General features: G+C 46.8%; 1 non-coding gene across 1 annotated transcript; it reads right to left on the bottom strand.

The window, feature by feature from the left end:
• Nucleotides 1-4696: 4696 nt before the first annotated feature.
• TRNAT-UGU (transfer RNA threonine (anticodon UGU)) lies at nucleotides 4697-4768 on the bottom strand. Its single transcript has one exon. It is a non-coding gene; the product is annotated as a tRNA-Thr (tRNA).
• Nucleotides 4769-15825: the final 11057 nt, after the last annotated feature.

Below are 15825 nucleotides of genomic sequence, written 5' to 3'. Positions count from 1 at the left end.
CAATCTTCTACACCCTCGAACCGGTCGCCGTGGAAGGATGGTGGCGACCGAGGTGCAAGAAAGACGAACGGCGGAGCACTGCCGAAGGACTGACCTGTCTGGCTGCCAGTGGCGGAAGTCATGGCCCGAGCAGGAATCGTGAGTGGCTCAAATTCGGGTTGCAGGCCTCGCAGGCGACGGCTAGCTTTGTGGACAGGTGTGGCGTCTGCTCGTCGGGGAGAAGCGTCAGGGCTATCGTCCCGGTCAGCGTACATGGGATGATACCCAGCACGGCTCCACCAAAAATGTCACCGGCGAAAATACAGAGAACCAAACTGTTCACTCGGGCGAGGTTTGCCAACACCGCCGCGCTCGTTCTGGACAAAGAAGACGTTCGGCCACGCGCTCGGGAACACAGTTCGACCTCCAGGTGGCGCCGGCAGAAAGTCAGCAGCGTGGCAATATTATGAATGCTCCTCGACTAGAACACACCGAACCGTTTTTCAATGAACTTCGAATCATCCGTTTGCCACAGCTGTACGATGTTTTACTTCTACAACGGTATAAAACCGGTATTAATCACAATAATTGCAATATGCTAAATCTGTCAAAATTACAATGCAATGAGCCAAAGTACACTACACGTGCGACACCCAAATGGTATGTGCCTAGGATGCGAACAAATTATGGTTATCAAATGTTGAGCTACACTCTCCCACATCAACTAAATAAGGATTCCGAATTGATGTACAGCTAATGCCAAATATGTTACTTTTGTTAATTTCTTTTTTCTTTTTTTATCCCTCGAAGTGCTAACATGTTGTGTACCACTGCAATGCCCTTGTGGGGTGCGTCGGCCTCGTCAAGCCTTCCCAATGGCTTTTTGTCGGCGCACCCAACATCGTCATGATGTTAAATAAACATGATTGATTGATTGATTGTTACCTCAAAAATACTTTCTGTATTTGCACAAAAGACGGTGATGTCATCGGCATAAGCAAAGATTTTGACGTGCGCGGATTGTAGCCTGAAACCCGTTATGCTTTCATTATCCAGGATGGCCCAGCAAAGTGGTTCAAGGTAGGCCGCGAATAGCAGTGGCGACAGGGGACAACACTGCCTTACAGAAGATTGCACTTGCAGGCTTTCAGTGAGTTCGCCGTTCGCAACAATCTGAGTCGTACAGTTTGCGTATGCCATTCTAACACCCTCTATTATTATTTTACCAACATTTGCATGCTCTAATACGGCAAACAAGTCATCGTGAGACACGGTCAAAGGCTTTTGCCAGATCTAGTTGTATCATCACCACTCGGTCATCAAAAGAGTCGCGGCATTCTAGTATGGACCGCGCCACGCGTATGTTAGTAGCAATACTTCGACCTTTTATGCCACACGTTTGGTGCGTACCTACAAGCGATGTTATAACACTCTGCAATCTCTTCGCCAACACTTTCATAAAAATCTTGTAGTCGACGTTGGTAAGGCTTATCGGGCGGAAAGACCCCACCATCAGCAGCTTTTCAGGGTCATCGGTTTTAGGAATGAGCACTATGTGCGAAGTTGTGAAGGACAGCGGAACACGTTTTTCCTCATAACTTTCAACGACAATGATTTGCGGAATCCGGGCTATGGCGCTTTTCAAAAGTTTTGTAGAAAGCTGCTTCATGCCGTCAGGGTCAGGAGCTTTACCGGTTGGCAATGCATCTATCGCGTCCTCTATTTCTTGCACGGAAATCGTCTGTTCAAGCCGTGTTTTTACTTCTTCGTCAAGATTCGGCATAAGTGGTAAGAATTCGCAATGGAAGCCCCTTTCGGCTTTTCGCAAATGACCCTGCATATCTTTGAAATGATCACAGATTGCTTCCTTGATTACACCACTCTCCGCCGAAACCCTTAACCCAGTGTTTATCTGTTGTATTTACTTTCGGCACGAGTATCGTTTTTCATCAGATATCGCTCGCTTTGTTGGTGTTTCTCCTGCCCATAGCTGTTCAGTTCGCGCCCGAATAACTGCCGCAGTGTACTTATCGGCGTCCATTTTTTCCAGCTGGGCTTTGACATCCCTGATTTCATTAAAGCATGTGCCTGGTTGGGTGCTTTCTATACACGTGAGGTAATCAAGCTGTCACGAAGTTGTGGTTCCTTTTGTTTCTCGTCATATTTCTACTGCGTACTTTTTTCAATCGCTCTTATTTTTACCGTGTGCTTAAACTCCTCCCACTCTGCAGCGAAACTCGACGTTTGCGCAGTAATTAGCTTCTTTAGCTCTTGCTCTACTTCCTTAACAAATCCTTCGTCCTCCAACAACTTATTATTTATGATGCAAATTGCTGGTCACTGGCCAAAGTCAAAAGATAAAAAGACGTTTTGGGAGCACTACGGCTCCCTTGTTCCAGTACCTTCACGGTGTTTTGGCTCCACTGGGTGGAAAGACAGAAAAGAACGCCAAGAACCTGTCCGATTTCATCGACAAGGTAAAAGCCATTGTCCCTGAAGACAACTACATGCTCGTGTCTTTCGACGTCTGCTGACTGTTCACCAACGTACCTGACAATCTGGCCAATGAAGCTTGCAGTCAACGTCTCGAAGATGAGGGCTCATGGCAAGATCGGTTCCCTTTCGACGTAGCAGAGCTTTGCGAGCTATTGCGCTTCTGTCTCGCTAACATCTATTTTACTTATAATGGCACCTTTTACCAACAGACGTTCGGCACAGCAGTGGGAGCAGCAATCTCGGTCACAGCGGCGAACATCACGATGGAAGTCATCGAAAACAAAGCCCTAACCACTTTCCAGCCGCGACCAAAAATATTTCTAAGGTATGTGGACGACTGTTTGTGTCCTAGAGCGGAAGCACATGGCCCTTTTTCTGGACCACCTGATCTCCATTGAACCCTCAATCAAGTTCACTTTTGAGGAAGAAACCGACGGCTGCCGCCCATTCCTGGACACCACGGTAACCCGTACTCCGACTGGCCTTGTATTTAATGTTTACCGCAAACCTACGTACACTGGAAGATATTTACATTTCAGTTCTGTGCACCCAGTCGCTCACAAACGGTCTATGGTTGTCTCCCTGATCAACCGTGCCAGACAGGTCTACAGTCAAAATGCCAATCTAAAGAACGAAGTGAAAAGAATAGAGTCTGATCTTCGAAGAAATGGCTACCCGCTTTCCTTCATCGGGAACACCGAAAGAAGAATGCCAGCGAATCAGCCCGCCTCCGAAGAACGCGAGAGAACAGAAAAACCAAAAGAAAAACAAGCTGCAGTCCCATACGTAGCGGGAATTAGCGAAGCGCTTGCACGTATTTTCCGCAAGCATGGCGTCAGCATCACGCACGTCCCCGCTGGCAAGGTGCGAATAGAACTGGTGAATGTGAAGGACAACCTCCCTCGTGAAAAGTTTCCAGGTGTTGTGTATGAGATTGACTACGCCGATTGCTCATCAATATATATCGGTGAAACAAAGGACTTCAGGAGACGCCTGTGAGAGCACCAGAACGACGTCCGAAACCAGAAAGCAGTATCTAACGCCATCGCCGAGCATGTGCAAGAATCCGGCCACGCGATTAACTGGGATCAAGTAAAGATATTGACAACAGAAAAGAACACATCAGCACGGCAGAATCTTGAGTCCCTTATCATACAGACATCGTCTAACACACTAAATAGGAAGACGGAACTCTACATCCAATCTATGCTAAATCATTAAAAACGCTACTGGGTGCTACAAAAGAACGGATCCGTTCGCCGATTGCTTCACAGTGAACAAGGGAGCTGTAGTGCTCCCGAAACGTCTTTTCATCTTTTGACTTTGGCCAGTGACCAGCAATCTGCCTCACCATGATTCCTGACCAGACGGTATGCCATCAAACCCTCGACAAAACTTATTATTTAATTTCCATAAATGTCAATTGAACCGCTTTCTGCTTTGCTGCCTACCAAAGGTTGTAATCACTAGGGCGTGGTCACTGAAAGCCATAGAACTGACTTCATACAAGGTGCATACCTGGTGCGGAATTTCGTCGAGCTTCACTCCCGGTTTCAGCTTCAGGGTGACGAGCCTTGTAGTACAGCCTTTGTCCGCCATACCCTGCACTCGCCACCGCTCGCGGGCAAGGTCAGTCACCTTGCCGAATGCCGCGAAGGCGAGCTACACGTTGTCGTCCGGAACGCTGTCCAAAAGCCAGTGCACTTTCATGCGCACGTCTTGGTTAGCTGGGTCGATGACGAGACACCGGCACTTTTTCACGACCAGCTCACCAGCACACACAATCTTTTTCACGGCGTCGTCATCCTTAAACGTAACCGCCCACACGTGGCTCATCCTGTAGGCTCCGATGGCGATGACCTCCGGCAGGAGCGATAACTCAGCAAGAACATTGCGGAAATCTTCCACCCGGTATGGGCGTGCCCTAGTATCACAGTGCAAAAAAACTGTGTTCGCAACGAAACGCCCTGTAGGCAAACTCGGTAAAACTACCTAGTATTCAGAACCTGTCGCAGAAACAGCACAAAAAAAACCTGTTACCGCGGCCTAGCTGGGCCGCTGACACCGCTCCGACGGAGCTCATGATAACGTGCCCGTTCGCTAGCGCGGCCGGAAGCAGAATCCCCCCACTGAGCTAAAGCGGCCTGTGCCTCGAACCGATTATTTTAATTCCCACTTGTGTGTGTTTATTCCTCCCAACTAAAAGAAAAAAAGGCAGGGAAGCCGCCAGTGAGGTTCGAACTCACGACCGCTGGTTTACAAGACCAACGCTCTACCACTGAGCTGTACCGGCTTCTTTTTTCTTTATTGACGATTTTGACACGTAAACAAAATTACAAAAAGGATAAAAACACCCCAGCCCATTTCGGCCGATACACGAGGGTTTAAAATATTTTCAATACAGCCAAGCCATCTAGTACAGAGAGCCATTCAGGCTGTTCAGCTCGTGCCCGGTACACTTCTCTCAGGCACACTACACTTGCAATGAAGTTTTCTCGCACATCGGCATGCCGCACCTGCATTTTGGTTTTTCACAAGCTGTGGAGGCTTAGCAGCATGATTAATTCACAGGGCACTCCTGTTTCATTTTGAATTGGCAAAAATGTAATACCGTAGGGGTCCAGGGGAAGATCTTTTTTAATAGTTCTTTGGAGGACGTCCCAGTGAAAGTGGGGTCCCAACACTCCAGGAATATGTGCTCTATCTCCTCGTGCTTCTTGCATAGGATACAGTTAGTTATGCAGGGGACGAAAATTCCCTTTTCGTTCGGGCATGTTTTAACAGGGAGCGTATTTGAATGTAATTTGTAGAAAAACGTCTTCATAGATGGATTAACTTACGACGGAACCACGCATATTCTCACTCAAAGTCACCACAATTTCAGAAGCAGCCTCTGCAATCGAAGCTGAATAACAGTCCGCAAAAATCTGTCCGACTGGTCACGGAGGAACATCAATCGTGACACAACCTGGCGTAAAAACAAATCAACAAGACCAAGGCCATTACCTTTGACAGAAAAAAAAAACAAATTGGTGCGACTGGTTTGCTCCCATGTCGACGGCCATACAAAAAAAGCAAAGACGCGGGGAATTCTTTGAAGATTTCCTCGGCATGCACTCAACACGTTCATTAGGTACCATATATTTGACACAAGAAAAATGTTAGAGACAGAGGCGCGCGAGAACATCGATAGCTGCCTCCCTTGCCACGAGTCTGCCTTCTTCGCGCTTCACGCTTCATCGTTCCAGCTGTCACTGGGATCCCGATAACATTGGAGAGGCACGCCAACGTAGCGCGTTGGCAGTTCTCACCACTGCAACCGACAGAAGCGTTCCGGGCCATCATCCCAATTACCGTGCCAAAATCCACAGCTTTTATCCCAGTTTATTAGGCAGCCAGTTTGTTGACAGTACTTTTCGACTAGGTTTGTAACTTCAGTAACACTGTCCTTGTTTGAGCAAAAAATGGCAATATCATCTGCGTAGGCGAGGATTTTAATATGGGATGATTTCAGTTGAAAGCCAGAAACAAGGTTACTTTTAAATACGGCCAAGCAGAGTGGCTCTATGTAAGTTGCGAAGAGCAGGGGCGAAAGAGGGCATCCCCGTCTCACTCAAGAATGCACTTCTAGTCGGTCTGTCAAGTCGCTATTTACGATTACTCGTGTGCTGCAGTTCGCATAGGCCATTCTCACGCCTTCCGCTACAACGCGCCGCACGCTCAAATAATCAAGAATGCAAAAAGGACGTCATGTGAAACACGATAGAAGGACTTATGAAGGTCCAGCTGAACCTTTGCAATGCACTCCCCAAGCGCGTCACAACATTCCAGTATGCTACGTGCAATGTGTATATTTGTCGCGATACTGCGTCCTTTGATGCCACAGGTCTTGTGTTGTCCAACCAATGTTTTGATTACGCCCTGTAATATCTTTGCTAAAACTTTCATATTTATCTTGTAATCTACGTTGGTGAGGCTTAGCGGCCGATAAGAGCCCACCAACAAGCGCTTCTCCAGATCATCTCTTTTTTGTGTATCAGGACAACGTGTGAAGTAGTAAAAGACAGTGGAACTTTTTTCCGCTCATACGACTCCACGAGCACATTTAGCAGAAAGGGAGCTATCATGCATTTGAATTCTTTGTAGAAATCGGCGCATAGTCCATCTGGGCCAGGTGCTTTTGCACTTTGCAATTGATCTATTGCGGATTCAATTTCTCCGACACTATTGGCATCTCAAGGCGCACCTTCATATCATCCTCGAGTCTTGGCAATAGGGCCAAAATTAACCAGAAATCCTTCATCCATCTCACGCTTAGGAGCGAGAAGGCCGCTGAAGTGGTCCATTATAACCTTCTGAATAACTTTCGTATCGCTAGAAACTTCAGCCCCGTGCCTTATCTGCGTGATTTCTTTCTTTCGAATGTAACGTTTTTCGTCGGATAATGCTCGTTTAGTCGGCGTTTCACCGGTCCACAAATTTTTAGACCTAGAGCGAATGACGGCTGCTTTGTATCTGTTCTGTGCCTATTTGTCCAAGCTGGCTTTTTACTTCCCTCAATTCTTTCAAGAAATGGCCGGGCTCACAACTTTCCAAGTAGGTCAGGAATTTTAACTTTTCATTCAATTCTTTTTCCTTTTCATTCTCTTTATGCCTCTTAAAACAACTCTTTTCTATTGCTTTACGTTTCACCCATTCCTTGAAAACTTCCCACTGAACAGCCAAGCTGTCAGGTTGTGTCTCTAGCAGTCTCTGCAGTTCGTTTGTAGTTTCATTTATGAAATCTTCGTCTTCCAACAGCTTAGCATTAAACTTCCACAAGTGCCAGTTAAAAGACGTATGTTTTTTTGCGCCAAAGGTTGAGATTACGAGGCAGTGATCACTGAATGCAACAGGTTGAACTTCATAGTTCATGCAGAGATGCACGAGTTCCGCAGATACATACAGCCTATCCAACCTAGCATGACTGTCACGCTGGAAGTGTGTATATTGAGGGCTATTACCGTAAGTAAACATTTCACCAATGTCTTCTAAACAATGGTCGCGAACAATACTATTCAATAATTGAGCACTTTTTTCGCGCACCGGCAAGCACTTCATACGGTCCTCCGCTGCACAAACACAGTTGAAATCGCCCAACACCAGAAAGGTTCTGTCACAAACAAAATATTATTCAAGACGATTGAAGAACTCTTGGCGTTCGGGTTCTGCGCTTGGTGCATACACGCAGATAACTCACCAACACAGACTAGAAAAGGTGAAATCAACGACAAGAAGACGTCCACTGGTACAAGCGAAAACAGACTACAATAATGCCTAGATTGTTGCGCATCAAAATAGCGCACCCACCCGAGGTGCCAACAGAATGACAAACACTGAAGACTGGACTAAAGTGGGACACCATACGATCAGAAGCTTCCTCACTTTCTATTTTCGTCTCCTGGACAGCCACTATGTCAAGCCCGTTGTCAGTAAGTAGGCGATTCAGCTGACTTTGGCGCCTCTTTGCACAAAGGCTTCTGACGTTCAAAGTAGCTACGCGCAGAGCTCTATCTAGTTTCAACGCCATGCACTTGGAATGAAAGGCCTTTGACATGCAGTGCCCACTCTACAAAATCGTGAAACATTTTTTAACTCACAATGTGCAGTGTACATAATAGGTGATTCAGGAATCCGAGTGCTGGCGTCGGGAAACCAAACGAAGTCCGTCGCCATCCTTTCCGGACCAAGGCACACTCTCTGCTGGGTGCTTCAAACGACAACAAACGTAAAAACAAAACACAAAACCTCATTGGGCAGCTACGGAGGCGGTTTCACCACTTGCCGGGATTCGGCACAGAAGTTCGGCTGGGGCGTCAGCGTCGAGTGTCGAGTCGCTGCTGTTTTAGGCGGCGGCTCATCACCACCCACACAAAGCTGCGGCTTCTCGCCGACGCTCTCCTCATGGAAGCGTTTTCCAGCTGATAGACCAGCAGCTTCCTGGCTGACGTCCATGGCATCGGTGTGGTTGGCCTCCACACTCTCCGGAGGCTCGACCGCGGCTTTTGTCTCATTTTCCGCCCTGTCATCACTTTCTTGCTGAGGTTCAAGACCCGCATCTTAACTCGGCTTGACAGCACTGGTCGTTGTCGCACTCTTTTTTGATAGAGGCGTCAGCGAAGGTGCCTTTTGAGCCAAAACTGGGCCTGTTGCCCTGGCTGCCTCCTCTGAATCCGCCTCGTGCATCAGAAACTCAGCTGAGTCTTCACTGTTCCCGGTGCTGGCAATGCTCGCGTAAGTACGAGCACACTGGCCGTCTTCTTGCCCGAACCGTCGGCACACACCGCCCCGAGGGACCCGACACTCTTTGCCGATATGGCCTAGCTGTACCTCCTCAGCGGAGGCACAACGGAGGCCTGCCCTCTAAGACAACCAGCGCTAACTCCCCTCCGACGTTGAGCTGATGCGGCAAGTCGTCAAGCTTCACGCCAGCTTTCAACTTCAGTGTGATGAGCACCGATGGTTGGTCCCTTCTCCAACACGCCGTGTACTCGCCAGCGCTCACGGGCCACTTCAGAGACTTTTCCGTACGGCGCGAAGGCGACACGCACGTCCTCGTCAGGCACGTTGTAAAGCAGCCAAAGCAGCTTCAAACTCACGTCCTGGTTTGCAGGGTCAATCACCAGGCAGCGCCGTTCTTTCACACGCATATTTATAGAAGTTGATAGACGTATGTGATACAGAGGGAGATAGATTAGGTTTCAAGTTTAGTAAGAAAAAATCTGTAGTCATGATATTCAATGATGAAGTCGGCGAGCATAGGATACAGGAGTTCACGCTAGAAATAGTGGATGAGTACAAGTATTTCGGGGTGTGGATAAATAACGGCGCTGAGTATCGGACAGACCGTGAAAAATATGTAATAGTTAAAGCTAGTAGGAATGCAGCTGTCATGAACAATAGGGCACTGTGGAATTACAATAGGTATGAAGTGGTAAGAGGGTTCAGGAAAGGGGTGATGGTTCCTAGCCTGACTTTAGGTAATGCGCTCCTGTGCATAAGACCGGATGTTCCAGCAAGGTTAGAAATTAAAGAACGTGGCGTAGGGAGGCTAGCTTTGGGAGCACATGGCAGTACACCAAATCAGGGGGTGCAGGGTGATATGGGATGGGAGTCCTTCAAGAGCAGAGAAGCCAGCAGTAGGATAGCATTTGAGGAGCGATTGAGAAAAATGGAGGAAAAGCATTGGGCTAGGAAAGTTTTCAGGCACCTGTACATAAGGAATGTTGACACGAAATGAAGAAAGCGAACCAGACAATTGACAAGCAAATATCTGGACAGCAGTAGGGGGGGGATCTCTGCAATTATCAGTTAAGAAAAAGGTTAAAGAAACAGAGAGAGCTCTGTGGAAAACAGGGATGCTGACCAAATCAGCACTGGGAACATACAGGCTTTTTAAGCGGGAAATTGCCAAAGAAAATATCTATGAAAATTGTAGGGGAAGCTCTTTGTTGTTTAAGGCCAGGACGGGAGTTTTGCGCACTAAGACATATAGGGCAAGGTACCATGAGATAGACACGTTGTGCGTTGCGTGCGGAGAGGAGGAGGAAACGGCTGAACACTTATAATTTTATGTAAAGTGCTTCCCCCTACAGTGGAAACCAGCGGGGCTGATTTATCCAAGGCATTGGGGTTTAAGGAAAGTGAAGGAAAAAGAGATTTTAAGCGGGTAGAAGTAACCAAACGAAGGTTATCTGATTGGTGGCTAAAATCAAGAGAAGAGTAAAATTTCATCAGTCATGGCTAGGTGGCTTGAGCCACTGCGCGATTTATAGGGTTCAGCCGTATCCATCCATCCATCTATCCAGTTCACCAATGCCGGCAATCTTCTTCACTGTTTCGGGTTCCTTGAATGTGACGGCCCAGAAATGGCTCATGCGATACGCCCCCAGGGCGATAACGTCCGGGAGCAACGAATGCTGAGCTAACGCGTCCCGGAAATCTTTCTCGCGATACGGCCGGGCCGAGATATCCGCGTGCAAAAAAAAAAAGCTCTATTCAAAACGTAACGCCCTGTAGGCAGCCCTGGTAAAACAACCTGACACGTGCTTTCTTGTTCAGAAGACCTGTTACCGCGGCCAGACATGCTGCTATAGCGTCCACTGTGCTATAGCGTCCGGTGCATCGAACCGATTTTTTTTCTTTATTGCCAGTGAACAATACATACGCAGGAATAAAAATCTCTAGCCAAACTTTGGCCGAGACGATGGGTTAAAACATTTTCATATCGATCAATTTGTCCATAACTGTAACCCAGTCCGGCGGCTCCAGATGACTGCGGAGAACATCTCTCAGGAAAACTGCACTTTCTATAAAGTTTGCCTCACTGGTCGCACATTTGCGTGTCAGCGTGATTGGCCGCCATTCTAGTTTTCCAGATGCTGTGCAGGCCCAGTAGCATAAGCATGTCGTATGGAACTGCGTCACTTTCTATAGGTAGGAACCGGATGCCGTAAGGAGTAACAGGTAGTTCTTTCTTTAACGTTCTTTGCAAGATGTCCCAGTGGAAAACCGGGTCCCAGCAGCCGATAAACACATGTTCGATGGTCTCGGGTTTTTTGCAGAGTATGCAGTCGATGGTCCATGGCACAAAAATGCTTTTATCGTTTAGCCATGTTTTCACCGGAAGGGTACCAGCATGAAGTTTAAAGAAAATGGATTTGACGGTCGGTCTTACCGGCATCTTCTTAAATAGCTTTTGCACATCTTTGCCTTGGCATCCGCAGTAAAAGGATTGGTATAGGGGAGCAGGTATAAAGATATCTAGGAAATCTTTGTACAGTTTTTTCCTGGGTACAGCACTTAGATACTGTGTCGAAAACTGAGCGCTCAAAATGCGAAAGGCTGCCACAACTTCACGCAAAAAAACCGTTACAGCACGATTCCTGGCCGGGAAACTGGACACAACAGATTCCGGCAACACATTGCCTAAGCGCATCTGCAACATTGTGCGTAACAAAGGATCGGTTTGATCACGTAGAGATTAAAATCTTGAGACAACTTGTTTCAGAAACAAATTAGAAAGACCAAGGCCGCCACTTTTGACCGGAAGGAGCAAATTAGCACGAATTTTTCGCTCCCTATTTGAGCTCCAAATAAAAACAGATAACTCTCTGTGCAGCTTCTGCACGTTTGCTCGGGTAATGAGAACGGACTGCAATAAACACCAAATTCCGGCTATTAAAAATACATTGCACACATTTGCGCGCGCGAAAACAGAAAGGTCACGTCCTTTCCATCCATCCGCTTTTTTCCTTGCACTCTGCGTTATCTCATCCCACAACTCCGTACTGCTTTTATAGTGCTCCAAGGGTACCCCCAAGTACTTCGTAGGGGAGGTCGTCCATTTCATGTTAGCAAACACGGCAGATGTGCTGTCCCAATCACCTTGCCACAATCCAATGCACTTATCCCAGTGAATTTCGGACCCAGTTTTTTTGCAATCTTCCCCCACAACTTTCACAACTTCTTTAACGCTTTCTTGATCAGCGCAAAAAACAGCAATACCATCAGCGTGAGCAGCACTTTTACTTCCGCCGACTGAAGAGTGAAACCGCAGATACCATCATTGCGTAAAAGTGATAACAGAAAAGGCTCAAGGTAGATCGCAAAGAGCAGAGGCGACAGCGGGCAGCCCTGCCTGACCGAAGAACACACCGGCACAGGTTCAGTCAGCTGTTTTGTTCACTATAATTCGGGTAACACAGTGTTCGTACGCCATCTGTGCTCCTTGTATTATCACAGAGCCTACGTTGGCATATTCTAGAATGGCGAAAAGAATTTCGTGCGACACTCGATCGAAGTCCTTTGCAAGGTCAAGCTGCATCATGGCAACTCGGCCCCCGAAGGCATCGCAACATTCAAGACCAGTTATAGCAATGTGCGCATTTGTTCCAATGGTGCGACCTTTAATACCGCATGTTTGGTGGGGCCCTACAAGGTCCTTTATAACATTTTACAGTCTATTGGCAAGAATCTTCATAAACACTTTATAGTCGACGTTGGTTAGGCTTGTCGGCCGATAAGCCCCAACGGATAGCATTTTAGCCTGGTCCTGACTATTGGCTATTAAAACCACATGTGCTGTTTTAAATGACGGTGGCATTTTCTTTGTTTCATAAATTTCGGTGAAGACGGTGGAGAGCTTAGGTGAGTTCGGCTTTGAACCTCTTATAAAAATCACTACCTAGGCCATCAGCACCGGGAAATTTTCCGGCACTCAGCTCTTCGATTGCTCTCCCCACTTCGCTTACGCTGATTGGAACCTCCAGCCCTTGTTTTATTTCGTCTCCTAGCTTTGGTATACGGGACAAGAACATGTTTGTAAACCCCTCTTCCTCAAGCCGTCGCCGCCCAAGCAATTCCCGATGCTGCTCAACAAACGCTAACTGAATCATATTGCTGTCATTCGTTACGTCGTTTCTGTACCTGATTTGTCTTACTTCATTCTGAGTCGCGTACTTCTTTTCATCACTAAGCGAGCGTTTAGTAGGTACTTGGTCAAGCCAGAGACTTTCAGCACGGGCCCGTATCACGGCAGCTGTATACTTGTCTTTTTCGATAATCTCAGGTTTACTTTTTGTATCTCTTATTGGTTATATCTTCCCGGCTGGGAACTTTCCAGGCTTACGAGCAAGACAAGTTGGAAATGTAGTTCTTTTTCTTTAACACGTTTATCGTTGCATATAATGCTTGCCCTTTCAATCTCGTTTATTTTTACTTGCTCTTTGAAATCTTCACACCTAATTACCCGGTTCCCAGGCTCTGCTGTTAGCAATGCTTTAATGCATTAATTAACTTTAATGCCAAAGCGTTCATCCTCAAGTAACTGCGCATTAAACTTCCACAGGTCCCACGAGAAACGAGGTTTCTTGTCTTTTTTCTCCAGGGTAAACGTAAATAAGCTGTGGTCGGTAAATGACATGTGTTTCACCTCGTAGGTGTTGCAAGGTAGATGTACACTGGTAGCGAAGGCTCCATAGACGCCCATTGGTCCAAAAAATGGCGGCTCGTGGGCACTCCAGCGCCCCCTGGATTTTGGGGGCAAACTACGCAAACGTGACGTAGAATGACGTCACGCATACGTATGCTTTTGGCGCGAATTATAAAGCGGTCTTTCTGTAGAATCCGCGCTTTCGAGCCCGTACCTCTCGAAAATTGCTGCCTTTCAGCGCGCCCCAACCTTTGCCAGTCAAATGTGCTCGAGTTCCTGCTAGTTATGGCCTTGTTAATGTGCAATTGGGAACGCAATGAAAGTGACTGGTAAAGGAGGGGCAGCATAGAAAGGCAGCAACACTTCCAGACACTGGCGAAGCATGCATGATTCATAGTGCAAATACTGGTGCTAGTACTTTTGAGAGCTTTTGAGTACAGCAAGGTATGATGCAAGGTATGATGCACAAAGCACTGGCTCCAGTGCACAGTTCGCAATAGAGTGTACGGCAAGTATGGTTTTCATAGTTTCATATTCATTGTTTATTGCAGCAACCAAACAAATACAGTCACAAAGCACACCCTTGGCACACAAACAAAAAATACATGTCACAGGCAGCACAAGCAGTATTGTTTAAGTTGGCTAATCATCTCAATAGTCACAGTGCAGATAGGAAAAAGCCCTGAAGTGCCACGAACGTTGTCAGTTAGGAAATTGAAAAGTATAGAAAACAATGCTACGACAGCTTCAATTGAAGCAAACATAACATCACATAAGTAGGCGCATCAACACAGACCATAGAACACACTGGGGTTATTCTTCACATTTAATTTCTTCAGCTGAAAGAATATAGCAGGTGCGTTTACATCTGCAAGGCAATGTTAAAGCCAGCTTTAGCACCCTCAAACATGCTCAACGTAGGAGCAAATACCATACATTGAGCCGGCGTACCATCTCCAGAGTACTTCTAGTCGTTAGCCGGATCAATTTGAAGTAATTTTACGTCAACAAAAGTACACATGAAGTACAGCGTACAGTGAAGTGCAAGGACATTCGCGGGGCAGTAAAGCATGTAATCAGTGTACTGTACGCTACAATATAGCCAGATAAAAGTCCAGCGCTGTTCTGTTCGTTGCGCTGACAAAGATCCTACTAAAAACTCTGAGATGCAACTAGCCTGCTAAAAGGTGGCGTGGCAGCCAGTGGTGCCGAGTGGTAGTTATGATGACAATGGTTGATTTCATTATACCTGCCAGCACGGAACTGCAGGGGGGGCGAGCAGGTGGAAAAATTAATCCCAGCGCCACGGAAACTAGGTTAATCCATTGCCTAGAAAGTCTCCTTTCAGAGGCATTCGCTTTATCGGTATGGCGTTTTATCTGACAATATTGCACAAGTACATAGGTGACACTTGAACAGGCTGTACATGGCATAAAAGTACCCTAAAAGAGTGACATAGTCGAATGAACGATGAAAGATGCTACATTGTTAAACCATTGCCCCTGTGAGCAACCACGTCACATCCTAGCAAATCAAAATACGCAAGTAAAAAATAAAAGAATAAAACCAGGCTGTGAGCCAGAAAAAAACCCTTTGCAACCGTTAATCCAGACTAAGCCTATTTGTTGCACAGGCTGCATAATAGCCTGCAACTTCACAAAATATTCAGCCAACAGCTCGGGAATTGCATCCTTTTCATTTGCTTAGCCTCAGTGCTTGCTTCGTGGCTTTCCGTTTAGTAGTTTGACTGTGCAGTTCAAGATTTTTTCTGCGTGCAAGCCAATGCAGCCTCACCCTGACGAACAGGGCAAACAAACCATCATAAAGTCATCACCACACACAGTCAGCGATTTTTCTACCTTGGCATGAAGCAACATGCACAGATCATGCCCTACTTGTTCTTTTCCCACAATATTGGAACTAGATGCGACAAAAACCTGCTCAACCTGCTCGCAAGCATTGATGAAAGCTACAAACGAGGGTGTAGAAACTGACAGGCTCCCAAAGGCACCTTCTCCAGGATTTCTGACACTTAAGTACCAGAGAACTTGGCTCTGATCGGCAAAGGCGGCATTTTCTAGCCTCACCTCGCACGTATGTGGCCCTGTAACACACCTGTGATCATTCATAAACTTGTAGGCAAGCCAGCCAGCAAAATAGACAATGTTGTTCTCTAGTATTGGAGACTGATAATCATATGGCAAAACTTCTACTGCAACTGGCAAAGATGTGGCAGCTGCAGAGAGAAGGAGCAGACTTAGATAAACAAACTGGGAGAGTGGCTAGAAGGCTAGACATGTCTTCAGCACAGTTGCTGCTTTCCGACAGTTTGAAAAGGTTGCTAACTAAAAGATGCCTAAATGCTGCTTGAAACTGCC

Source organism: Amblyomma americanum, chromosome 5 (genome assembly GCF_052857255.1).
Source record: "Amblyomma americanum isolate KBUSLIRL-KWMA chromosome 5, ASM5285725v1, whole genome shotgun sequence".
Classification (NCBI taxonomy): Eukaryota; Metazoa; Arthropoda; class Arachnida; order Ixodida; family Ixodidae; genus Amblyomma; species Amblyomma americanum.
The sequence above is the reverse complement of the archived record's forward strand: the minus strand, read 5'-3'. Positions and strand labels throughout refer to the sequence as shown.